The 25,187-nt window shown below is 62.7% G+C and overlaps 1 protein-coding gene across 3 annotated transcripts in view; it reads left to right on the top strand.

Annotated features, from left to right (window-relative positions):
- Positions 1 to 333: 333 nt before the first annotated feature.
- Positions 334 to 25,187, top strand: part of LOC144807712 (uncharacterized) — a 172,669-nt gene continuing 147,815 nt past the window's right edge. For 2 of the 3 annotated variants that reach the window (XM_078673368.1, XM_078673364.1), the window contains exon 1: positions 345 to 476. The gene's annotated coding sequence lies outside the window, so the exon portion shown is untranslated. Of the gene's footprint in view, positions 477 to 25,187 lie in introns of all 3 variants that reach the window. The other variant, XM_078673365.1, reaches the window with a different exon arrangement.

Here is a 25,187-nt window from a genome sequence, read left to right as displayed (position 1 = left end):
TGTGGGGAATGGCGCTTCTGGGCATGCGCAGACATTCGGTACGACAAGTGCGCATGCGCAACGTAAGAAGAGCTTGGATTGTGCATGCGCAGATTGCTGGGTTCGGGCGACCACGGGCTCTATTTAGTGTCCCTAGTTCTGGGCATGCGCAGTCCACCCTGATCCTGCCTTATATCCATTGGCAGTGTGGTGTTTCACGTTCTGCGCATGCGTGGTCTACTCTGATCTCGCCCAAATATGGACTTTATTGTGTTTCTGGTTCTGCGCATGCGCAGTCCACAATGGTCCTGCCTTATTTCCATTGTCAGTGTGTCGTGTTCACCTTCTGCGCATGCGCAGTCCACGGAGGCCTTTGTTGTTGTTCGAAGCTCTTCTCTCGGGATCTGCCGTGGATCCGCCTGTGCTCCCCCCGATCCCAAGAGATCCCCCGAGGAGGAGGCGCCCGGCCTCGCTGAGAGCAGCCGGGGTCAGCGGAGGTGAGTCCGGGGGGGGCCTCCATGACACTCAGCGAGCGCTCAAGCCGCTGCGCCACCTCCAGGCGCCCCTCCCCCCCTCCCTCACCCTCCTTGTTCCTCCAGGCCCCTCTCCCAGCCCGGTGCAGCCCAAACCTCAGATCCATGCACAGCCCTGTCCTGAGGCTGCATTGCACCCCTCCCCCCTCACTCTCTGCCCCTCACCCCCCCTCTTTTGCAGTTTGTTTTGTCATCAGATCAAAATGCTCTGCCTAATGGTGATCATGTATCACTATTGTTGCACAGAGACCACTTTACTTTTATTTTTTCTGGTGCTCAGCAGCTGGTGATGTAAAACTGGGGCAGTAAGAAATTGGGTGAACACCTCCCCCCCCCCCCCCCCCCACACTTCCCAACTAGTCCTCAGAGAGCAGGCCAGGCCGCTGCCCTGGGTCCTGGGGGTTAATTTGTGACAGTCCTTGGGCCCCCTCGCAGGGCTCCAGGGGGCTCCTGGTGTCTGGGCTCCTCCTTAGTCCAGGGCTCATCCCAGGGTCAGTGTGAGGCTCACCCTCCTCTCCATCCCTCCTCCCCTGGAGTCCATCAGGGTTCACTGCTCCTGGTGTGTGGGGAGCCCTTGGTCCCCTCGCAGGGCTCCAGGGGGCTCCTGGTGTCTGGGCTTCTCCTTAGTTCAGGGCTCATCCCAGGGTCAGTGTGAGGCTCACCCTCCTCTCCATCCCTCCTCCCCTGGAGTCCATCAGGGTTCACTGCTCCTGGTGTGTGGGGAGCCCTTGGTCCCCTCGCAGGGCTCCAGGGGGCTCCAGGTGTCTGGCTCCTCCTTAGTTCAGGGCTCATCCCAGGCTCAGTGTGAGGCTCACCCTCCTCTCCATCCCTCCTTCCCTGGAGTCCATCAGGGTTCACTGCTCCTGGTGTGTGGGGAGCCCTTGGTCCCCTCGCAGGGCTCCAGGGGGCTCCAGGTGTCTGGGCTCCTCCTTAGTTCAGGGCTCATCCCAGGGTCAGTGTGAGGCTCACCCTCCTCTCCATCCCTCCTTCCCTGGAGTCCATCAGGGTTCACTGCTCCTGGTGTGTGGGGAGCCCTTGGTCCCCTCGCAGGGCTCCAGGGGGCTCCAGGTGTCTGGGCTCCTCCTTAGTCCAGGGCTCATCCCAGGGTCAGTGTGAGGCTCACCCTCCTCTCCATCCCTCCTTCCCTGGAGTCCATCAGGGTTCACTGCTCCTGGTGTGTGGGGAGCCCTTGGGCCCCCTCGCAGGGCTCCAGGGGGCTCCAGGTGTCTGGGCTCCTCCTTAGTCCAGGGCTCATCCCAGGGTCAGTGTGAGGCTCACCCTCCTCTCCATCCCTCCTCCCCTGGAGTCCATCAGGGTTCACTGCTCCTGGTGTGTGGGGAGCCCTTGGTCCCCTCGCAGGGCTCCAGGGGGCTCCAGGTGTCTGGCTCCTCCTTAGTTCAGGGCTCATCCCAGGGTCAGTGTGAGGCTCACCCTCCTCTCCATCCCTCCTCCCCTGGAGTCCATCAGGGTTCACTGCTCCTGGTGTGTGGGGAGCCCTTGGTCCCCTCGCAGGGCTCCAGGGGGCTCCAGGTGTCTGGCTCCTCCTTAGTTCAGGGCTCATCCCAGGGTCAGTGTGAGGCTCACCCTCCTCTCCATCCCTCCTTCCCTGGAGTCCATCAGGGTTCACTGCTCCTGGTGTGTGGGGAGCCCTTGGTCCCCTCGCAGGGCTCCAGGGGCTCCTGGTGTCTGGGCTCCTCCTTAGTCCAGGGCTCATCCCAGGGTCAGTGTGAGGCTCACCCTCCTCTCCATCCCTCCTCCCCTGGAGTCCATCAGGGTTCACTGCTCCTGGTGTGTGGGGAGCCCTTGGTCCCCTCGCAGGGCTCCGGGGGCTCCTGGTGTCTGGGCTCCTCCTTAGTTCAGGGCTCATCCCAGGCTCAGTGTCAGGCTCACCCTCCTCTCCATCCCTCCTTCCCTGGAGTCCATCAGGGTTCACTGCTCCTGGTGTGTGGGGAGCCCTTGGTCCCCTCGCAGGGCTCCAGGGGGCTCCAGGTGTCTGGCTCCTCCTTAGTCCAGGGCTCATCCCAGGGTCAGTGTGAGGCTCACCCTCCTCTCCATCCCTCCTCCCCTGGAGTCCATCAGGGTTCACTGCTCCTGGTGTGTGGGGAGCCCTTGGTCCCCTCGCAGGGCTCCAGGGGGCTCCAGGTGTCTGGGCTCCTCCTTAGTTCAGGGCTCATCCCAGGGTCAGTGTGAGGCTCACCCTCCTCTCCATCCCTCCTCCCCTGGAGTCCATCAGGGTTCACTGCTCCTGGTGTGTGGGGAGCCCTTGGTCCCCTCGCAGGGCTCCAGGGGGCTCCAGGTGTCTGGGCTCCTCCTTAGTTCAGGGCTCATCCCAGGCTCAGTGTGAGGCTCACCCTCCTCTCCATCCCTCCTCCCCTGGAGTCCATCAGGGTTCACTGCTCCTGGTGTGTGGGGAGCCCTTGGTCCCCTCACAGGGCTCCAGGGGGCTCCAGGTGTCTGGGCTCCTCCTTAGTTCAGGGCTCATCCCAGGGTCAGTGTGAGGCTCACCCTCCTCTCCATCCCTCCTTCCCTGGAGTCACTCAGGGTCACTGCTCCTGGTGTGTGGGGAGCCCTTGGTCCCCTCGCAGGGCTCCAGGGGGCTCCAGGTGTCTGGGCTCCTCCTTAGTCCAGGGCTCATCCCAGGGTCAGTGTGAGGCTCACCCTCCTCTCCATCCCTCCTCCCCTGGAGTCCATCAGGGTTCACTGCTCCTGGTGTGTGGGGAGCCCTTGGTCCCCTCGCAGGGCTCCAGGGGGCTCCAGGTGTCTGGGCTCCTCCTTAGTTCAGGGCTCATCCCAGGGTCAGTGTGAGGCTCACCCTCCTCTCCATCCCTCCTCCCCTGGAGTCCATCAGGGTTCACTGCTCCTGGTGTGTGGGGAGCCCTTGGTCCCCTCGCAGGGCTCCAGGGGGCTCCTGGTGTCTGGGCTCCTCCTTAGTCCAGGGCTCATCCCAGGGTCAGTGTGAGGCTCACCCTCCTCCCCATCCCTCCTCCCCTGGAGTCCATCAGGGTTCACTGCTCCTGGTGTGTGGGGAGCCCTTGGTCCCCTCGCAGGGCTCCAGGGGGCTCCAGGTGTCTGGGCTCCTCCTTAGTCCAGGGCTCATCCCAGGGTCAGTGTGAGGCTCACCCTCCTCTCCATCCCTCCTCCCCTGGAGTCCATCAGGGTTCACTGCTCCTGGTGTGTGGGGAGCCCTTGGTCCCCTCGCAGGGCTCCAGGGGGCTCCAGGTGTCTGGGCTCCTCCTTAGTCCAGGGCTCATCCCAGGGTCAGTGTGAGGCTCACCCTCCTCTCCATCCCTCCTCCCCTGGAGTCCATCAGGGTTCACTGCTCCTGGTGTGTGGGGAGTCCTTGGGCCCCCTCGCAGGGCTCCGGGGGGCTCCTGGTGTCTGGGCTCCTCCTTAGTTCAGGGCTCATCCCAGGGTCAGTGTGAGGCTCACCCTCCTCTCCATCCCTCCTCCCCTGGAGTCCATCAGTCACTGCTCCTGGTGTGTGGGGAGTCCTTGGGCCCCCTCGCAGGGCTCCAGGGGGCTCCAGGTGTCTGGCTCCTCCTTAGTTCAGGGCTCATCCCAGGGTCAGTGTGAGGCTCACCCTCCTCTCCAGCCCTCCTCCCCTGGAGTCCATCAGTCACTGCTCCTGGTGTGTGGGGAGGCCCGGGTCCCCCTCGCAGGGCTCCAGGGGGCTCCAGGTGTCTGGCTCCTCCTTAGTTCAGGGCTCATCCCAGGGTCAGTGTGAGGCTCACCCTCCTCTCCATCCCTCCTCCCCTGGAGTCCATCAGGGTTCACTGCTCCTGGTGTGTGGGGAGCCCTTGGTCCCCTCGCAGGGCTCCAGGGGGCTCCTGGTGTCTGGGCTCCTCCTTAGTTCAGGGCTCATCCCAGGGTCAGTGTCAGGCTCACCCTCCTCTCCATCCCTCCTCCCCTGGAGTCACTCAGGGTCACTGCTCCTGGTGTGTGGGGAGCCCTTGGTCCCCTCGCAGGGCTCCAGGGGGCTCCAGGTGTCTGGCTCCTCCTTAGTTCAGGGCTCATCCCAGGGTCAGTGTGAGGCTCACCCTCCTCTCCATCCCTCCTCCCCTGGAGTCCATCAGGGTTCACTGCTCCTGGTGTGTGGGGAGCCCTTGGTCCCCTCGCAGGGCTCCGGGGGGCTCCTGGTGTCTGGGCTCCTCCTTAGTTCAGGGCTCATCCCAGGCTCAGTGTGAGGCTCACCCTCCTCTCCATCCCTCCTCCCCTGGAGTCCATCAGGGTTCACTGCTCCTGGTGTGTGGGGAGCCCTTGGTCCCCTCGCAGGGCTCCAGGGGGCTCCTGGTGTCTGGGCTCCTCCTTAGTTCAGGGCTCATCCCAGGGTCAGTGTCAGGCTCACCCTCCTCTCCATCCCTCCTCCCCTGGAGTCACTCAGGGTCACTGCTCCTGGTGTGTGGGGAGCCCTTGGTCCCCTCGCAGGGCTCCAGGGGGCTCCAGGTGTCTGGCTCCTCCTTAGTCCAGGGCTCATCCCAGGGTCAGTGTGAGGCTCACCCTCCTCTCCATCCCTCCTCCCCTGGAGTCCATCAGTCACTGCTCCTGGTGTGTGGGGAGCCCTTGGCCCCCTCGCAGGGCTCCAGGGGGCTCCTGGTGTCTGGGCTCCTCCTTAGTCCAGGGCTCATCCCAGGGTCAGTGTGAGGCTCACCCTCCTCTCCATCCCTCCTCCCCTGGAGTCCATCAGGGTTCACTGCTCCTGGTGTGTGGGGAGCCCTTGGTCCCCTCGCAGGGCTCCAGGGGGCTCCTGGTGTCTGGGCTCCTCCTTAGTTCAGGGCTCATCCCAGGGTCAGTGTCAGGCTCACCCTCCTCTCCATCCCTCCTCCCCTGGAGTCACTCAGGGTCACTGCTCCTGGTGTGTGGGGAGCCCTTGGTCCCCTCGCAGGGCTCCAGGGGGCTCCAGGTGTCTGGCTCCTCCTTAGTTCAGGGCTCATCCCAGGGTCAGTGTGAGGCTCACCCTCCTCTCCATCCCTCCTCCCCTGGAGTCCATCAGGGTTCACTGCTCCTGGTGTGTGGGGAGCCCTTGGTCCCCTCGCAGGGCTCCGGGGGCTCCTGGTGTCTGGGCTCCTCCTTAGTTCAGGGCTCATCCCAGGCTCAGTGTCAGGCTCACCCTCCTCTCCATCCCTCCTTCCCTGGAGTCCATCAGGGTTCACTGCTCCTGGTGTGTGGGGAGCCCTTGGGCCCCCTCGCAGGGCTCCAGGGGGCTCCAGGTGTCTGGGCTCCTCCTTAGTCCAGGGCTCATCCCAGGGTCAGTGTGAGGCTCACCCTCCTCTCCATCCCTCCTTCCCTGGAGTCACTCAGGGTCACTGCTCCTGGTGTGTGGGGAGCCCTTGGCCCCCTCGCAGGGCTCCAGGGGGCTCCTGGTGTCTGGGCTCCTCCTTAGTCCAGGGCTCATCCCAGGGTCAGTGTGAGGCTCACCCTCCTCTCCATCCCTCCTCCTCTGGAGTCCATCAGGGTTCACTGCTCCTGGTGTGTGGGGAGCCCTTGGTCCCCTCGCAGGGCTCCAGGGGGCTCCTGGTGTCTGGGCTCCTCCTTAGTTCAGGGCTCATCCCAGGGTCAGTGTGAGGCTCACCCTCCTCTCCATCCCTCCTCCTCTGGAGTCCATCAGGGTTCACTGCTCCTGGTGTGTGGGGAGTCCTTGGGCCCCCTCGCAGGGCTCCAGGGGCCTCCAGGTGTCTGGCTCCTCCTTAGTTCAGGGCTCATCCCAGGGTCAGTGTGAGGCTCACCCTCCTCTCCAGCCCTCCTCCCCTGGAGTCCATCAGGGTTCACTGCTCCTGGTGTGTGGGGAGCCCTTGGTCCCCTCACAGGGCTCCAGGGGGCTCCAGGTGTCTGGGCTCCTCCTTAGTTCAGGGCTCATCCCAGGGTCAGTGTGAGGCTCACCCTCCTCTCCATCCCTCCTCCCCTGGAGTCCATCAGGGTTCACTGCTCCTGGTGTGTGGGGAGCCCTTGGTCCCCTCGCAGGGCTCCAGGGGGCTCCAGGTGTCTGGGCTCCTCCTTAGTCCAGGGCTCATCCCAGGGTCAGTGTGAGGCTCACCCTCCTCTCCATCCCTCCTCCCCTGGAGTCCATCAGGGTTCACTGCTCCTGGTGTGTGGGGAGCCCTTGGTCCCCTCGCAGGGCTCCAGGGGGCTCCAGGTGTCTGGGCTCCTCCTTAGTTCAGGGCTCATCCCAGGGTCAGTGTGAGGCTCACCCTCCTCTCCATCCCTCCTCCCCTGGAGTCCATCAGGGTTCACTGCTCCTGGTGTGTGGGGAGCCCTTGGTCCCCTCGCAGGGCTCCAGGGGGCTCCTGGTGTCTGGGCTCCTCCTTAGTCCAGGGCTCATCCCAGGGTCAGTGTGAGGCTCACCCTCCTCCCCATCCCTCCTCCCCTGGAGTCCATCAGGGTTCACTGCTCCTGGTGTGTGGGGAGCCCTTGGTCCCCTCGCAGGGCTCCAGGGGGCTCCAGGTGTCTGGGCTCCTCCTTAGTCCAGGGCTCATCCCAGGGTCAGTGTGAGGCTCACCCTCCTCTCCATCCCTCCTCCCCTGGAGTCCATCAGGGTTCACTGCTCCTGGTGTGTGGGGAGTCCTTGGGCCCCCTCGCAGGGCTCCGGGGGGCTCCTGGTGTCTGGGCTCCTCCTTAGTTCAGGGCTCATCCCAGGCTCAGTGTGAGGCTCACCCTCCTCTCCATCCCTCCTCCCCTGGAGTCCATCCGGGTTCACTGCTCCTGGTGTGTGGGGAGCCCTTGGTCCCCTCGCAGGGCTCCAGGGGGCTCCTGGTGTCTGGGCTCCTCCTTAGTTCAGGGCTCATCCCAGGGTCAGTGTCAGGCTCACCCTCCTCTCCATCCCTCCTCCCCTGGAGTCACTCAGGGTCACTGCTCCTGGTGTGTGGGGAGCCCTTGGTCCCCTCGCAGGGCTCCAGGGGGCTCCTGGTGTCTGGGCTCCTCCTTAGTTCAGGGCTCATCCCAGGGTCAGTGTCAGGCTCACCCTCCTCTCCATCCCTCCTCCCCTGGAGTCCATCAGGGTTCACTGCTCCTGGTGTGTGGGGAGCCCTTGGTCCCCTCGCAGGGCTCCGGGGGGCTCCTGGTGTCTGGGCTCCTCCTTAGTTCAGGGCTCATCCCAGGGTCAGTGTCAGGCTCACCCTCCTCTCCATCCCTCCTCCCCTGGAGTCACTCAGGGTCACTGCTCCTGGTGTGTGGGGAGCCCTTGGTCCCCTCGCAGGGCTCCAGGGGGCTCCTGGTGTCTGGCTCCTCCTTAGTCCAGGGCTCATCCCAGGCTCAGTGTCAGGCTCACCCTCCTCTCCATCCCTCCTTCCCTGGAGTCCATCAGGGTTCACTGCTCCTGGTGTGTGGGGAGCCCTTGGTCCCCTCGCAGGGCTCCAGGGGGCTCCAGGTGTCTGGCTCCTCCTTAGTTCAGGGCTCATCCCAGGGTCAGTGTGAGGCTCACCCTCCTCTCCATCCCTCCTCCCCTGGAGTCCATCAGGGTTCACTGCTCCTGGTGTGTGGGGAGCCCTTGGTCCCCTCGCAGGGCTCCAGGGGGCTCCAGGTGTCTGGCTCCTCCTTAGTCCAGGGCTCATCCCAGGGTCAGTGTGAGGCTCACCCTCCTCTCCATCCCTCCTCCCCTGGAGTCCATCAGGGTTCACTGCTCCTGGTGTGTGGGGAGCCCTTGGTCCCCTCGCAGGGCTCCAGGGGGCTCCAGGTGTCTGGGCTCCTCCTTAGTTCAGGGCTCATCCCAGGGTCAGTGTGAGGCTCACCCTCCTCTCCAGCCCTCCTCCCCTGGAGTCCATCAGGGTTCACTGCTCCTGGTGTGTGGGGAGCCCTTGGTCCCCTCACAGGGCTCCAGGGGGCTCCTGGTGTCTGGGCTCCTCCTTAGTTCAGGGCTCATCCCAGGGTCAGTGTGAGGCTCACCCTCCTCTCCATCCCTCCTCCCCTGGAGTCCATCAGGGTTCACTGCTCCTGGTGTGTGGGGAGTCCTTGGGCCCCCTCGCAGGGCTCCGGGGGCTCCTGGTGTCTGGGCTCCTCCTTAGTTCAGGGCTCATCCCAGGGTCAGTGTGAGGCTCACCCTCCTCTCCATCCCTCCTCCCCTGGAGTCCATTAGGGTTCACTGCTCCTGGTGTGTGGGGAGCCCTTGGTCCCCTCGCAGGGCTCCAGGGGGCTCCAGGTGTCTGGGCTCCTCCTTAGTTCAGGGCTCATCCCAGGGTCAGTGTGAGGCTCACCCTCCTCTCCATCCCTCCTCCCCTGGAGTCCATCAGGGTTCACTGCTCCTGGTGTGTGGGGAGCCCTTGGTCCCCTCGCAGGGCTCCAGGGGGCTCCAGGTGTCTGGGCTCCTCCTTAGTCCAGGGCTCATCCCAGGGTCAGTGTGAGGCTCACCCTCCTCTCCATCCCTCCTCCCCTGGAGTCCATCAGGGTTCACTGCTCCTGGTGTGTGGGGAGCCCTTGGCCCCCTCGCAGGGCTCCAGGGGGCTCCTGGTGTCTGGCTTCTCCTTAGTTCAGGGCTCATCCCAGGGTCAGTGTCAGGCTCACCCTCCTCTCCATCCCTCCTTCCCTGGAGTCACTCAGGGTCACTGCTCCTGGTGTGTGGGGAGCCCTTGGTCCCCTCGCAGGGCTCCAGGGGGCTCCAGGTGTCTGGGCTCCTCCTTAGTTCAGGGCTCATCCCAGGGTCAGTGTGAGGCTCACCCTCCTCTCCATCCCTCCTCCTCTGGAGTCCATCAGGGTTCACTGCTCCTGGTGTGTGGGGAGTCCTTGGGCCCCCTCGCAGGGCTCCAGGGGGCTCCTGGTGTCTGGGCTCCTCCTTAGTTCAGGGCTCATCCCAGGGTCAGTGTCAGGCTCACCCTCCTCTCCATCCCTCCTCCCCTGGAGTCCATCAGGGTTCACTGCTCCTGGTGTGTGGGGAGTCCTTGGGCCCCCTCGCAGGGCTCCAGGGGGCTCCAGGTGTCTGGCTCCTCCTTAGTCCAGGGCTCATCCCAGGGTCAGTGTGAGGCTCACCCTCCTCTCCATCCCTCCTCCCCTGGAGTCCATCAGGGTTCACTGCTCCTGGTGTGTGGGGAGCCCTTGGTCCCCTCACAGGGCTCCAGGGGGCTCCAGGTGTCTGGGCTCCTCCTTAGTTCAGGGCTCATCCCAGGGTCAGTGTGAGGCTCACCCTCCTCTCCATCCCTCCTCCTCTGGAGTCCATCAGGGTTCACTGCTCCTGGTGTGTGGGGAGCCCTTGGTCCCCTCGCAGGGCTCCAGGGGGCTCCAGGTGTCTGGGCTCCTCCTTAGTTCAGGGCTCATCCCAGGGTCAGTGTGAGGCTCACCCTCCTCTCCAGCCCTCCTCCCCTGGAGTCCATCAGGGTTCACTGCTCCTGGTGTGTTTGGAGCCCTTGGTCCCCTCGCAGGGCTCCGGGGGCTCCTGGTGTCTGGGCTCCTCCTTAGTTCAGGGCTCATCCCAGGGTCAGTGTGAGGCTCACCCTCCTCTCCATCCCTCCTCCCCTGGAGTCCATCAGGGTTCACTGCTCCTGGTGTGTGGGGAGCCCTTGGGCCCCCTCGCAGGGCTCCAGGGGCCTCCAGGTGTCTGGGCTCCTCCTTAGTTCAGGGCTCATCCCAGGGTCAGTGTGAGGCTCACCCTCCTCTCCATCCCTCCTCCCCTGGAGTCCATCAGGGTTCACTGCTCCTGGTGTGTGGGGAGCCCTTGGTCCCCTCGCAGGGCTCCAGGGGGCTCCTGGTGTCTGGGCTCCTCCTTAGTTCAGGGCTCATCCCAGGGTCAGTGTGAGGCTCACCCTCCTCTCCATCCCTCCTTCCCTGGAGTCACTCAGGGTCACTGCTCCTGGTGTGTGGGGAGCCCTTGGTCCCCTCGCAGGGCTCCGGGGGCTCCTGGTGTCTGGGCTCCTCCTTAGTTCAGGGCTCATCCCAGGGTCAGTGTGAGGCTCACCCTCCTCTCCATCCCTCCTTCCCTGGAGTCCATCAGGGTTCACTGCTCCTGGTGTGTGGGGAGCCCTTGGTCCCCTCGCAGGGCTCCAGGGGGCTCCAGGTGTCTGGGCTCCTCCTTAGTTCAGGGCTCATCCCAGGGTCAGTGTGAGGCTCACCCTCCTCTCCATCCCTCCTCCCCTGGAGTCCATCAGGGTTCACTGCTCCTGGTGTGTGGGGAGCCCTTGGGCCCCCTCGCAGGACTCCGGGGGCTCCTGGTGTCTGGGCTCCTCCTTAGTCCAGGGCTCATCCCAGGGTCAGTGTGAGGCTCACCCTCCTCTCCATCCCTCCTCCCCTGGAGTCCATCAGGGTTCACTGCTCCTGGTGTGTGGGGAGCCCTTGGGCCCCCTCGCAGGGCTCCGGGGGCTCCTGGTGTCTGGCTCCTCCTTAGTTCAGGGCTCATCCCAGGGTCAGTGTGAGGCTCACCCTCCTCCCCATCCCTCCTCCCCTGGAGTCCATCAGGATTCACTGCTCCTGGTGTGTGGGGAGCCCTTGGTCCCCTCGCAGGGCTCCGGGGGGCTCCTGGTGTCTGGGCTCCTCCTTAGTTCAGGGCTCATCCCAGGGTCAGTGTGAGGCTCACCCTCCTCTCCATCCCTCCTTCCCTGGAGTCCATCAGGGTTCACTGCTCCTGGTGTGTGGGGAGTCCTTGGGCCCCCTCGCAGGGCTCCGGGGGCTCCTGGTGTCTGGGCTCCTCCTTAGTTCAGGGCTCATCCCAGGGTCAGTGTGAGGCTCACCCTCCTCTCCATCCCTCCTTCCCTGGAGTCCATCAGGGTTCACTGCTCCTGGTGTGTGGGGAGCCCTTGGGCCCCCTCGCAGGGCTCCAGGGGGCTCCTGGTGTCTGGGCTCCTCCTTAGTCCAGGGCTCATCCCAGGGTCAGTGTGAGGCTCACCCTCCTCTCCATCCCTCCTCCTCTGGAGTCCATCAGGGTTCACTGCTCCTGGTGTGTGGGGAGTCCTTGGGCCCCCTCGCAGGGCTCCAGGGGCCTCCAGGTGTCTGGGCTCCTCCTTAGTTCAGGGCTCATCCCAGGGTCAGTGTGAGGCTCACCCTCCTCTCCATCCCTCCTTCCCTGGAGTCACTCAGGGTCACTGCTCCTGGTGTGTGGGGAGCCCTTGGTCCCCTCGCAGGGCTCCGGGGGCTCCTGGTGTCTGGGCTCCTCCTTAGTTCAGGGCTCATCCCAGGGTCAGTGTCAGGCTCACCCTCTTCTCCATCCCTCCTTCCCTGGAGTCCATCAGGGTTCACTGCTCCTGGTGTGTGGGGAGCCCTTGGCCCCCTCGCAGGGCTCCAGGGGGCTCCTGGTGTCTGGGCTCCTCCTTAGTCCAGGGCTCATCCCAGGGTCAGTGTGAGGCTCACCCTCCTCTCCAGCCCTCCTCCCCTGGAGTCCATCAGGGTTCACTGCTCCTGGTGTGTGGGGAGCCCTTGGTCCCCTCGCAGGGCTCCAGGGGGCTCCTGGTGTCTGGGCTCCTCCTTAGTCCAGGGCTCATCCCAGGGTCAGTGTGAGGCTCACCCTCCTCTCCATCCCTCCTCCCCTGGAGTCCATCAGGGTTCACTGCTCCTGGTGTGTGGGGAGCCCTTGGCCCCCTCGCAGGGCTCCAGGGGGCTCCTGGTGTCTGGGCTTCTCTTTAGTTCAGGGCTCATCCCAGGCTCAGTGTGAGGCTCACCCTCCTCTCCATCCCTCCTTCCCTGGAGTCCATCAGGGTTCACTGCTCCTGGTGTGTGGGGAGCCCTTGGTCCCCTCGCAGGGCTCCAGGGGGCTCCTGGTGTCTGGGCTTCTCCTTAGTTCAGGGCTCATCCCAGGGTCAGTGTCAGGCTCACCCTCCTCTCCATCCCTCCTCCTCTGGAGTCCATCAGGGTTCACTGCTCCTGGTGTGTGGGGAGCCCTTGGTCCCCTCGCAGGGCTCCAGGGGGCTCCAGGTGTCTGGCTCCTCCTTAGTCCAGGGCTCATCCCAGGGTCAGTGTGAGGCTCACCCTCCTCTCCATCCCTCCTCCCCTGGAGTCCATCAGGGTTCACTGCTCCTGGTGTGTGGGGAGTCCTTGGTCCCCTCGCAGGGCTCCAGGGGGCTCCAGGTGTCTGGGCTCCTCCTTAGTTCAGGGCTCATCCCAGGCTCAGTGTGAGGCTCACCCTCCTCTCCATCCCTCCTCCCCTGGAGTCCATCAGGGTTCACTGCTCCTGGTGTGTGGGGAGCCCTTGGGCCCCCTCGCAGGGCTCCGGGGGCTCCTGGTGTCTGGCTCCTCCTTAGTCCAGGGCTCATCCCAGGGTCAGTGTGAGGCTCACCCTCCTCTCCATCCCTCCTCCTCTGGAGTCCATCAGGGTTCACTGCTCCTGGTGTGTGGGGAGTCCTTGGGCCCCCTCGCAGGGCTCCGGGGGCTCCTGGTGTCTGGGCTCTTCCTTAGTTCAGGGCTCATCCCAGGGTCAGTGTCAGGCTCACCCTCCTCTCCATCCCTCCTTCCCTGGAGTCCATCAGGGTTCACTGCTCCTGGTGTGTGGGGAGCCCTTGGCCCCCTCGCAGGGCTCCAGGGGGCTCCTGGTGTCTGGGCTCCTCCTTAGTTCAGGGCTCATCCCAGGGTCAGTGTGAGGCTCACCCTCCTCTCCATCCCTCCTTCCCTGGAGTCCATCAGGGTTCACTGCTCCTGGTGTGTGGGGAGCCCTTGGTCCCCTCGCAGGGCTCCAGGGGGCTCCTGGTGTCTGGGCTCCTCCTTAGTTCAGGGCTCATCCCAGGGTCAGTGTGAGGCTCACCCTCCTCTCCATCCCTCCTTCTCTGGAGCCATCAGTCACTGCTCCTGGTGTGTGGGGGGCTCCTGGTGTCTGGCTCCTCCTTTGTCCAGGGCTCATCCCAGGGTCAGTGTGAGGCTCACCCTCCTCTCCATCCCTCCTCCCCTGGAGTCCATCAGGGTTCACTGCTCCTGGTGTGTGGGGAGCCCTTGGTCCCCTCGCAGGGCTCCAGGGGGCTCCTGGTGTCTGGGCTTCTCCTTAGTTTGGATTTGGATTTGGATAGGGATTTATAGAGCGCGTAGCTACCCTAAGGCGTCCCAGCGCTGACAGAAGACCTATCTTACCAAGGAAGAGATGGGGGACTATGGGAAGAGCCATGTTTTTAGATGTCTCCGGAAGGCAAGAAGATTGTGTTCTTTCCGGATAGAAATTGGTAGGGAATTCCACAACTTCGGGGCATTATAGGAAAACAGTCGCCCCCCTGAACGAGATTTTTGTATTCTGGGGACACTGGCCAGTGAGAGGGAATCCGATCTGAGCTGCCTGTTTGAGTGATGGGGTTTGATCATGGAACTCAGAATCGGTGGCCCTTTCCCCTGCATTATTTTATGCGAGATGCATAGGGTCTTGAAGTTGATTCTTTCTTTGACCGGTAGCCAATGTAGGCTTTTGAGCGCTGGTTTGGCTGAGCATCTGGGTTTGGTTCCTGTCAAGAGTCTTGCCGCGGCATTTTGTGCACATTGCAATCTGTGAATGACCGAGGCTGGGGCCCCTAAGTATAGAGCGTTTCCATAGTCCAGCCTGGAGTTCACTAAACCCTGCATGAGTAGTTTCCTGGATTGGAAGGGGACTAGGTGAAGGACCTTTCGTGCTGTTTTGATGAGGCCAAGACAGGCCCCGGCAGTTTTTCTTGCCTGAGATTTAAAATTCAGGTCCTGGTCTAACCAAATGCCAAGACTTTTAACTTCTGCTTTGGGTGGGGGGGGTGGGCCCATACAGCTTGGCCAGACGAGGGATGGGGGGAGTTTGCGTGGATTTCCCAGGAGGAGGATTTCAGACTTCTCGCCGTTTAATTTCAGCCGTGATTCAGTCATCCACTTATAGATATTCTCTAGACAGGCTGCTAGGTTGTCTAGGCTTTTTCTTGACTGGCTTATTGACACCACCAGCTGTGTGTCGTCGGCGTACATTACTGACTTAACGCCGAACGGGGAGATGATGTCTTCCAAGGGAGACATATAAACATTAAAAAGTGTGGGGCTCAGGGAGGAGCCCTGTGGGACCCCACACTGTAATGGAAGTGCTTTGGACGTGCTCGTACCGTCTGATACCTGGAAGGTTCTCCCTTCCAAGAAGGATTTGATCCAGGACAGGGCGGCACCAGCTATGCCTATCACGCTAAGTCGATGGATAAGGATAGCGTGATCCACCGTGTCGAAGGCGGCGCTTAGATCAAGGAGGATCACTGCCACTGATCCCCCCTGATCTATGATGGACCTTGCCTCCTCGACCACGGCTAGTAGTGCGGTGTCTGTCCCCTGTCCTGGTCTGAACCCCGTCTGTGAGTTGCGTAAAAGTTTATTTTTTTCCAGGTAAGAGGAGAGTTGTTGGTTGACAATTCGTTCTGCCACCTTAGAGTTGTTGGTTGACAATTCGTTCTGCCACCTTACTAATCACCGGGAGGAGCGAAATGGGTCGGAAGTTGGATAGGTCCGTAGGGTCTAAATGGGGTTTCTTCAGAAGTGCCCTGACTGTGGCCTTTTTCCAATTGGTTGGTACAGTGCCCATTTCCAGGGACGCATTGATGAGGTTGGTGAAGGAGGGGGCCACCGTAGTGGCGACTAATTGAAGTTTGCTGGTTGGTGCTGGGTCCGAGGGTGCCCCGCTCTTTATTGATTGCAGCGTGGTTAGGAACAACTCGATGGTCACCTGTTCGTAAGTATGGAGACCAGGAGCTTCTGTACAGGACAGGACGGAGAGGGGAGGAAGGGGGGTGGTCGGGGGAGGGAGGGTAGAGAGGATGGTATGGATTTTTGCTGAGAAAAACTCCGCAAGCTGGTTGCACCTAGTGCCCGAGGGGTCTAGTAGGGGCGGAGGGTCCGGGACTTTAGTGAGACTCCGTATTATGCGATACGTTTCTTTAGCTGAATTAGCAGCAGCTTGAATTTTTAGCTCCAAAAAACTTGCCTGTGTTGTTTTTATGCAGGTTTTATATTGCTTTACAGCGGCCCTATATTCGTTTTTATTAGCTGTGGCCCAGTCCTTTCTCCATATGCGTTCTCGCTTTTTACAAATTTTCCTGAGTTCACGCAATTCCTGCGTGTACCATGGGGACTTGAGCGTTCTCTTTTTACTGGGAAGGGGTATGGCAGGAAGGATGGCATCGAGGGACTGCTCGATCCAGCCACAGAGTTGCGTATCCGCTCTGGAAGGATCTGGGTCGAGCGCCGGCGTGGAGACAGCGAGGGTATCAGTCCATAAAGTAGTATTCAATTTCTGCCATGGGCGAGATGGTGCTTGAGGAGGGGCTCTCGCCGGCGTTTCGGACCGCAGTTGGAGTTTGAATGGAATTAAAAAATGGTCTGACCATGGAAGGGGAAGGGGGTTGCTCACCGTTAGATTAGTGAGGTTCGAGAAAATGGGGTCTAGCAGGTGGCCCTTAGAGTGGGTGGGATGGTTGCCTTTCAGGTGGAGATTGAGTGAGGCTAGGTCTTTTTTTAGGTCTTCGGCGATGTTGTTTGTAAAATCGTCGAAGTGGAGATTTAAATCTCCTAAGACCATAAAGTTCGGGGCCAAGCAGGACAGTGAGGCTGTACTTTCCACCAGCGAATTGCAGAAGGATCGCTGCTGTCCTGGCGGACGGTACACTAGGATACCCGAGAGAGTGGTGGATGGGGGTAAGTGGATGGAGAACAGGACGTTTTCACATTCCTGAACAGGGCTGTCCTTGAGGTGACAGACCAGGTGATCTCTATAGATGATGGCTATCCCACCTCCCGTCCCAGAGGGTCTGTCAAGATGTTTTATAAGATAGCCCGGAGGGAGGGTTTGAATTATGTCCGGGTCTGAGGTGGGGTTGATCCAAGTTTCTGTTAAAAAGAGAATCTCAATCACGGAGTCTTGTAGGAGAGAGTTGATTTCAGTTTGATGTTTCGGGAGGGATCTGCAATTAAGCAGCGCCATCTCGATTACGCGAGCTTTCAAGGGGAGATGAGGCGTTAGTCTGAATGGGCAGTTTGGGCAGCATGCGGGTCCGCCTGTTACAGTGATGCTGTTGTGACAGGGAACTGGAAATGCGTCCCTAAAACTGAGGAGGCTTTCCCTGGTGTACCTGATGGGCAAAGAGGTGGAGGAGGCAGGGGTCCTGGGTCTCGGGCTCGGTCTGGCGCGGACGGGCGCAGACGGGCTTCCTTTAGGCGCGCCTTCGGCGCGCAAACGGCGCTCCCGCTGCGCTCGTCCGCTGCGCTTCCGTCCGAGGCACATGATATAGGCTGGGGCGTGGCCTAGAAAGGGGCGTGGCCTCTGTCGTCGCCGGTAATGGCGTCGGAGGGTGTCTTGGTGGGGCTTCGCGGCAGCGCTAATATCCGCTGTGCGGCCCGGTCAGGGGCGAGCAAGTGCCCTGATATGGTCTCACGAGCAGGTGAGTTTAAAAACACAAAATTTATCGTGACAATCAATTTTTAAAAGTATACACAAATATCCCTCCCGGCTTCCGCCTCAGGAGATAGGTCTTACAGAGCGCGGCGCTTTTGATTCAGCGTCTTTTGTACCAGCGGCAGTGGGCGTGGCCTCTGAGGGGGGCTCGGCCTCTGTCTCCGCTGGTAGTGGCGTTAAGTGAGTGAAAGCAAGTTAAAGGTGACAAACAGATTTAAAATAAGTGCAAAATAACACTCCCGGCTTTCCGCCTCAGGAGATAGGACTTACTGACTGCGGCGCTTTAGATCAGCGCTTTTAACCTGGTGATTGTGGGCGTGGCCTAGAAAGGGGCGTGGCCTCTGCCGTCGCCGGTAATGGCGTCGGAGGGTGTCTTGGTGGGGCTTCGCGGCAGCGCTAATATCCGCTGTGCGGGCCGGTCAGGGGCGAGCAAGTGCCCTGATATGGTCTCACGAGCAGGTGAGTTTAAAAACACAAAATTTATCGTGACAATCAATTTTTAAAAGTATACACAAATATCCCTCCCGGCTTCCGCCTCAGGAGATAGGTCTTACAGAGCGCGGCGCTTTTGATTCAGCGTCTTTTGTACCAGCGGCAGTGGGCGTGGCCTCTGAGGGGGGCTCGGCCTCTGTCTCCGCTGGTAGTGGCGTTAAGTGAGTGAAAGCAAGTTAAAGGTGACAAACAGATTTAAAATAAGTGCAAAATAACACTCCCGGCTTTCCGCCTCAGGAGATAGGGCTCATCCCAGGGTCAGTGTGAGGCTCACCCTCCTCTCCATCCCTCCTCCTCTGGAGTCCATCAGGGTCACTGCTCCTGGTGTGTGGGGAGTCCTTGGGCCCCCTCGCAGGGCTCCAGGGGGCTCCTGGTGTCTGGCTCCTCCTTAGTCCAGGGCTCATCCCAGGGTCAGTGTGAGGCTCACCCTCCTCTCCATCCCTCCTCCCCTGGAGTCCATCAGGGTTCACTGCTCCTGGTGTGTGGGGAGCCCTTGGTCCCCTCGCAGGGCTCCAGGGGGCTCCAGGTGTCTGGGCTCCTCCTTAGTTCAGGGCTCATCCCAGGGTCAGTGTGAGGCTCACCCTCCTCTCCATCCCTCCTCCCCTGGAGTCACTCAGGGTCACTGCTCCTGGTGTGTGGGGAGCCCTTGGTCCCCTCGCAGGGCTCCAGGGGCTCCTGGTGTCTGGGCTCCTCCTTAGTCCAGGGCTCATCCCAGGGTCAGTGTGAGGCTCACCCTCCTCTCCATCCCTCCTCCCCTGGAGTCACTCAGGGTCACTGCTCCTGGTGTGTGGGGAGCCCTTGGTCCCCTCGCAGGGCTCCGGGGGCTCCTGGTGTCTGGGCTCCTCCTTAGTTCAGGGCTCATCCCAGGGTCAGTGTGAGGCTCACCCTCCTCTCCATCCCTCCTCCCCTGGAGTCCATCAGGGTTCACTGCTCCTGGTGTGTGGGGAGCCCTTGGTCCCCTCGCAGGGCTCCAGGGGGCTCCAGGTGTCTGGGCTCCTCCTTAGTTCAGGGCTCATCCCAGGCTCAGTGTGAGGCTCACCCTCCTCTCCATCCCTCCTTCCCTGGCGTCCATCAGGGTTCACTGCTCCTGGTGTGTGGGGAGCCCTTGGTCCCCTCGCAGGGCTCCAGGGGGCTCCAGGTGTCTGGCTCCTCCTTAGTCCAGGGCTCATCCCAGGGTCAGTGTGAGGCTCACCCTCCTCTCCATCCCTCCTCCCCTGGAGTCCATCAGGGTTCACTGCTCCTGGTGTGTGGGGAGCCCTTGGTCCCCTCGCAGGGCTCCAGGGGGCTCCAGGTGTCTGGGCTCCTCCTTAGTTCAGGGCTCATCCCAGGCTCAGTGTGAGGCTCACCCTCCTCTCCATCCCTCCTTCCCTGGAGTCACTCAGGGTCACTGCTCCTGGTGTGTGGGGAGCCCTTGGTCCCCTCGCAGGGCTCCAGGGGGCTCCTGGTGTCTGGCTCCTCCTTAGTTCAGGGCTCATCCCAGGGTCAGTGTGAGGCTCACCCTCCTCTCCATCCCTCCTCCCCTGGAGTCCATCAGGGTTCACTGCTCCTGGTGTGTGGGGAGCCCTTGGTCCCCTCGCAGGGCTCCAGGGGGCTCCAGGTGTCTGGGCTCCTCCTTAGTCCAGGGCTCATCCCAGGGTCAGTGTGAGGCTCACCCTCCTCTCCATCCCTCCTCCCCTGGAGTCCATCAGGGTTCACTGCTCCTGGTGTGTGGGGAGCCCTTGGTCCCCTCGCAGGGCTCCAGGGGGCTCCTGGTGTCTGGGCTCCTCCTTAGTTCAGGGCTCATCCCAGGGTCAGTGTGAGGCTCACCCTCCTCTCCATCCCTCCTTCCCTGGAGTCCATCAGGGTTCACTGCTCCTGGTGTGTGGGGAGCCCTTGGTCCCCTCGCAGGGCTCCAGGGGGCTCCAGGTGTCTGGGCTCCTCCTTAGTTCAGGGCTCATCCCAGGCTCAGTGTGAGGCTCACCCTCCTCTCCATCCCTCCTCCCCTGGAGTCCATCAGGGTTCACTGCTCCTGGTGTGTGGGGAGCCCTTGGTCCCCTCGCAGGGCTCCAGGGGGCTCCAGGTGTCTGGGCTCCTCCTTAGTCCAGGGCTCATCCCAGGGTCAGTGTGAGGCTCACCCTCCTCTCCATCCCTCCTCCCCTGGAGTCCATCAGGGTTCACTGCTCCTGGTGTGTGGGGAGCCCTTGGTCCCCCTCGCAGGGCTCCAGGGGGCTCCTGGTGTCTGGGCTTCTCTTTAGTTCAGGGCTCATCCCAGGGTCAGTGTGAGGCTCACCCTCCTCTCCATCCCTCCTCCCCTGGAGTCCATCAGGGTTCACTGCTCCTGGTGTGTGGGGAGTCCTTGGGCCCCTCGCAGGGCTCCAGGGGGCTCCAGGTGTCTGGGCTCCTCCTTAGTTCAGGGCTCATCCCAGGCTCAGTGTGAGGCTCACCCTCCTCTCCATCCCTCCTCCCCTGGAGTCCATCAGGGTTCACTGCTCCTGGTGTGTGGGGAGCCCTTGGTCCCCTCGCAGGACTCCGGGGGCTCCTGGTGTCTGGGCTCCTCCTTAGTCCAGGGCTCATCCCAGGGTCAGTGTGAGGCTCACCCTCCTCTCCATCCCTCCTTCCCTGGAGTCACTCAGGGTCACTGCTCCTGGTGTGTGGGGAGCCCTTGGTCCCCTCGCAGGGCTCCAGGGGGCTCCAGGTGTCTGGGCTCCTCCTTAGTCCAGGGCTCATCCCAGGGTCAGTGTGAGGCTCACCCTCCTCTCCAGCCCTCCTCCCCTGGAGTCCATCAGGGTTCACTGCTCCTGGTGTGTGGGGAGCCCTTGGTCCCCTCGCAGGGCTCCAGGGGGCTCCTGGTGTCTGGGCTCCTCCTTAGTTCAGGGCTCATCCCAGGCTCAGTGTGAGGCTCACCCTCCTCTCCATCCCTCCTTCCCTGGAGTCCATCAGGGTTCACTGCTCCTGGTGTGTGGGGAGCCCTTGGTCCCCTCGCAGGGCTCCAGGGGGCTCCAGGTGTCTGGGCTCCTCCTTAGTTCAGGGCTCATCCCAGGGTCAGTGTCAGGCTCACCCTCCTCTCCATCCCTCCTCCTCTGGAGTCCATCAGGGTTCACTGCTCCTGGTGTGTGGGGAGCCCTTGGTCCCCTCGCAGGGCTCCGGGGGGCTCCTGGTGTCTGGGCTCCTCCTTAGTTCAGGGCTCATCCCAGGGTCAGTGTGAGGCTCACCCTCCTCTCCATCCCTCCTCCCCTGGAGTCCATCAGTCACTGCTCCTGGTGTGTGGGGAGCCCTTGGTCCCCTCGCAGGGCTCCAGGGGGCTCCTGGTGTCTGGGCTCCTCCTTAGTTCAGGGCTCATCCCAGGGTCAGTGTGAGGCTCACCCTCCTCTCCATCCCTCCTCCCCTGGAGTCCATCAGGGTTCACTGCTCCTGGTGTGTGGGGAGCCCTTGGTCCCCTCACAGGGCTCCAGGGGGCTCCAGGTGTCTGGGCTCCTCCTTAGTTCAGGGCTCATCCCAGGGTCAGTGTGAGGCTCACCCTCCTCTCCATCCCTCCTTCCCTGGAGTCCATCAGGGTTCACTGCTCCTGGTGTGTGGGGAGCCCTTGGTCCCCTCGCAGGGCTCCAGGGGGCTCCAGGTGTCTGGCTCCTCCTTAGTTCAGGGCTCATCCCAGGGTCAGTGTGAGGCTCACCCTCCTCTCCATCCCTCCTCCCCTGGAGTCCATCAGGGTTCACTGCTCCTGGTGTGTGGGGAGCCCTTGGTCCCCTCGCAGGGCTCCAGGGGGCTCCTGGTGTCTGGGCTCCTCCTTAGTTCAGGGCTCATCCCAGGCTCAGTGTGAGGCTCACCCTCCTCTCCAGCCCTCCTCCCCTGGAGTCCATCAGGGTTCACTGCTCCTGGTGTGTGGGGAGCCCTTGGTCCCCTCGCAGGGCTCCAGGGGGCTCCTGGTGTCTGGGCTCCTCCTTAGTTCAGGGCTCATCCCAGGCTCAGTGTGAGGCTCACCCTCCTCTCCATCCCTCCTTCCCTGGAGTCCATCAGGGTTCACTGCTCCTGGTGTGTGGGGAGCCCTTGGTCCCCTCGCAGGGCTCCAGGGGGCTCCAGGTGTCTGGGCTCCTCCTTAGTTCAGGGCTCATCCCAGGGTCAGTGTCAGGCTCACCCTCCTCTCCATCCCTCCTCCTCTGGAGTCCATCAGGGTTCACTGCTCCTGGTGTGTGGGGAGCCCTTGGTCCCCTCGCAGGGCTCCAGGGGGCTCCAGGTGTCTGGCTCCTCCTTAGTCCAGGGCTCATCCCAGGGTCAGTGTGAGGCTCACCCTCCTCTCCATCCCTCCTCCCCTGGAGTCCATCAGTCACTGCTCCTGGTGTGTGGGGAGCCCTTGGTCCCCTCGCAGGGCTCCAGGGGGCTCCTGGTGTCTGGGCTCCTCCTTAGTTCAGGGCTCATCCCAGGGTCAGTGTGAGGCTCACCCTCCTCTCCATCCCTCCTCCCCTGGAGTCCATCAGGGTTCACTGCTCCTGGTGTGTGGGGAGCCCTTGGTCCCCTCACAGGGCTCCAGGGGGCTCCAGGTGTCTGGGCTCCTCCTTAGTTCAGGGCTCATCCCAGGGTCAGTGTGAGGCTCACCCTCCTCTCCATCCCTCCTTCCCTGGAGTCCATCAGGGTTCACTGCTCCTGGTGTGTGGGGAGCCCTTGGTCCCCTCGCAGGGCTCCAGGGGGCTCCAGGTGTCTGGCTCCTCCTTAGTTCAGGGCTCATCCCAGGGTCAGTGTGAGGCTCACCCTCCTCTCCATCCCTCCTCCCCTGGAGTCCATCAGGGTTCACTGCTCCTGGTGTGTGGGGAGCCCTTGGTCCCCTCGCAGGGCTCCAGGGGGCTCCTGGTGTCTGGGCTCCTCCTTAGTTCAGGGCTCATCCCAGGGTCAGTGTGAGGCTCACCCTCCTCTCCAGCCCTCCTCCCCTGGAGTCCATCAGGGTTCACTGCTCCTGGTGTGTGGGGAGCCCTTGGTCCCCTCGCAGGGCTCCAGGGGGCTCCAGGTGTCTGGGCTCCTCCTTAGTTCAGGGCTCATCCCAGGCTCAGTGTGAGGCTCACCCTCCTCTCCATCCCTCCTTCCCTGGCGTCCATCAGGGTTCACTGCTCCTGGTGTGTGGGGAGCCCTTGGTCCCCTCGCAGGGCTCCAGGGGGCTCCAGGTGTCTGGGCTCCTCCTTAGTCCAGGGCTCATCCCAGGGTCAGTGTGAGGCTCACCCTCCTCTCCATCCCTCCTCCCCTGGAGTCCATCAGTCACTGCTCCTGGTGTGTGGGGAGCCCTTGGTCCCCTCGCAGGGCTCCAGGGGGCTCCAGGTGTCTGGGCTCCTCCTTAGTTCAGGGCTCATCCCAGGGTCAGTGTGAGGCTCACCCTCCTCTCCATCCCTCCTCCCCTGGAGTCCATCAGGGTTCACTGCTCCTGGTGTGTGGGGAGCCCTTGGTCCCCTCGCAGGGCTCCGGGGGGCTCCTGGTGTCTGGGCTCCTCCTTAGTCCAGGGCTCATCCCAGGGTCAGTGTGAGGCTCACCCTCCTCTCCATCCCTCCTTCCCTGGAGTCCATCAGGGTTCACTGCTCCTGGTGTGTGGGGAGCCCTTGGTCCCCTCGCAGGGCTCCAGGGGGCTCCAGGTGTCTGGGCTCCTCCTTAGTTCAGGGCTCATCCCAGGGTCAGTGTGAGGCTCACCCTCCTCTCCATCCCTCCTCCCCTGGAGTCCATCAGGGTTCACTGCTCCTGGTGTGTGGGGAGCCCTTGGTCCCCTCGCAGGGCTCCAGGGGGCTCCTGGTGTCTGGGCTCCTCCTTAGTTCAGGGCTCATCCCAGGGTCAGTGTGAGGCTCACCCTCCTCTCCATCCCTCCTCCCCTGGAGTCCATCAGGGTTCACTGCTCCTGGTGTGTGGGGAGCCCTTGGTCCCCTCGCAGGGCTCCAGGGGGCTCCTGGTGTCTGGGCTCCTCCTTAGTTCAGGGCTCATCCCAGGGTCAGTGTGAGGCTCACCCTCCTCTCCATCCCTCCTCCCCTGGAGTCCATCAGGGTTCACTGCTCCTGGTGTGTGGGGAGCCCTTGGTCCCCTCACAGGGCTCCAGGGGGCTCCAGGTGTCTGGGCTCCTCCTTAGTTCAGGGCTCATCCCAGGGTCAGTGTGAGGCTCACCCTCCTCTCCATCCCTCCTCCCCTGGAGTCCATCAGGGTTCACTGCTCCTGGTGTGTGGGGAGCCCTTGGTCCCCTCGCAGGGCTCCAGGGGGCTCCTGGTGTCTGGCTCCTCCTTAGTTCAGGGCTCATCCCAGGGTCAGTGTGAGGCTCACCCTCCTCTCCATCCCTCCTTCCCTGGAGTCACTCAGGGTCACTGCTCCTGGTGTGTGGGGAGCCCTTGGTCCCCTCGCAGGGCTCCAGGGGGCTCCTGGTGTCTGGGCTCCTCCTTAGTTCAGGGCTCATCCCAGGGTCAGTGTGAGGCTCACCCTCCTCCCCATCCCTCCTCCCCTGGAGTCCATCAGGGTTCACTGCTCCTGGTGTGTGGGGAGCCCTTGGTCCCCTCGCAGGGCTCCAGGGGGCTCCTGGTGTCTGGGCTCCTCCTTAGTTCAGGGCTCATCCCAGGCTCAGTGTGAGGCTCACCCTCCTCTCCATCCCTCCTCCCCTGGAGTCCATCAGGGTTCACTGCTCCTGGTGTGTGGGGAGCCCTTGGTCCCCTCACAGGGCTCCAGGGGGCTCCTGGTGTCTGGGCTCCTCCTTAGTTCAGGGCTCATCCCAGGGTCAGTGTGAGGCTCACCCTCCTCTCCATCCCTCCTCCCCTGGAGTCCATCAGGGTTCACTGCTCCTGGTGTGTGGGGAGTCCTTGGGCCCCCTCGCAGGGCTCCGGGGGCTCCTGGTGTCTGGGCTCCTCCTTAGTTCAGGGCTCATCCCAGGGTCAGTGTGAGGCTCACCCTCCTCTCCATCCCTCCTCCCCTGGAGTCCATCAGGGTTCACTGCTCCTGGTGTGTGGGGAGCCCTTGGTCCCCTCGCAGGGCTCCGGGGGCTCCTGGTGTCTGGGCTCCTCCTTAGTTCAGGGCTCATCCCAGGGTCAGTGTGAGGCTCACCCTCCTCCCCATCCCTCCTCCCCTGGAGTCCATCAGGATTCACTGCTCCTGGTGTGTGGGGAGCCCTTGGTCCCCTCGCAGGGCTCCAGGGGGCTCCAGGTGTCTGGGCTCCTCCTTAGTCCAGGGCTCATCCCAGGGTCAGTGTGAGGCTCACCCTCCTCTCCATCCCTCCTCCTCTGGAGTCCATCAGGGTTCACTGCTCCTGGTGTGTGGGGAGCCCTTGGTCCCCCTCGCAGGGCTCCAGGGGGCTCCAGGTGTCTGGGCTCCTCCTTAGTTCAGGGCTCATCCCAGGCTCAGTGTGAGGCTCACCCTCCTCTCCATCCCTCCTTCCCTGGAGTCCATCAGGGTTCACTGCTCCTGGTGTGTGGGGAGCCCTTGGCCCCCTCGCAGGGCTCCAGGGGGCTCCTGGTGTCTGGGCTCCTCCTTAGTCCAGGGCTCATCCCAGGGTCAGTGTGAGGCTCACCCTCCTCTCCATCCCTCCTCCCCTGGAGTCCATCAGGGTTCACTGCTCCTGGTGTGTGGGGAGCCCTTGGTCCCCTCGCAGGGCTCCAGGGGGCTCCTGGTGTCTGGGCTCCTCCTTAGTTCAGGGCTCATCCCAGGGTCAGTGTGAGGCTCACCCTCCTCTCCATCCCTCCTCCCCTGGAGTCCATCAGTCACTGCTCCTGGTGTGTGGGGAGCCCTTGGTCCCCTCGCAGGGCTCCAGGGGGCTCCTGGTGTCTGGGCTCCTCCTTAGTTCAGGGCTCATCCCAGGGTCAGTGTGAGGCTCACCCTCCTCTCCATCCCTCCTCCCCTGGAGTCCATCAGGGTTCACTGCTCCTGGTGTGTGGGGAGCCCTTGGTCCCCTCACAGGGCTCCAGGGGGCTCCAGGTGTCTGGGCTCCTCCT

Source organism: Lissotriton helveticus, chromosome 1_2 (genome assembly GCF_964261635.1).
Source record: "Lissotriton helveticus chromosome 1_2, aLisHel1.1, whole genome shotgun sequence".
NCBI lineage: Eukaryota > Metazoa > Chordata > Amphibia > Caudata > Salamandridae > Lissotriton > Lissotriton helveticus.
This window is presented reverse-complemented; position numbering and strand designations above follow the sequence as displayed.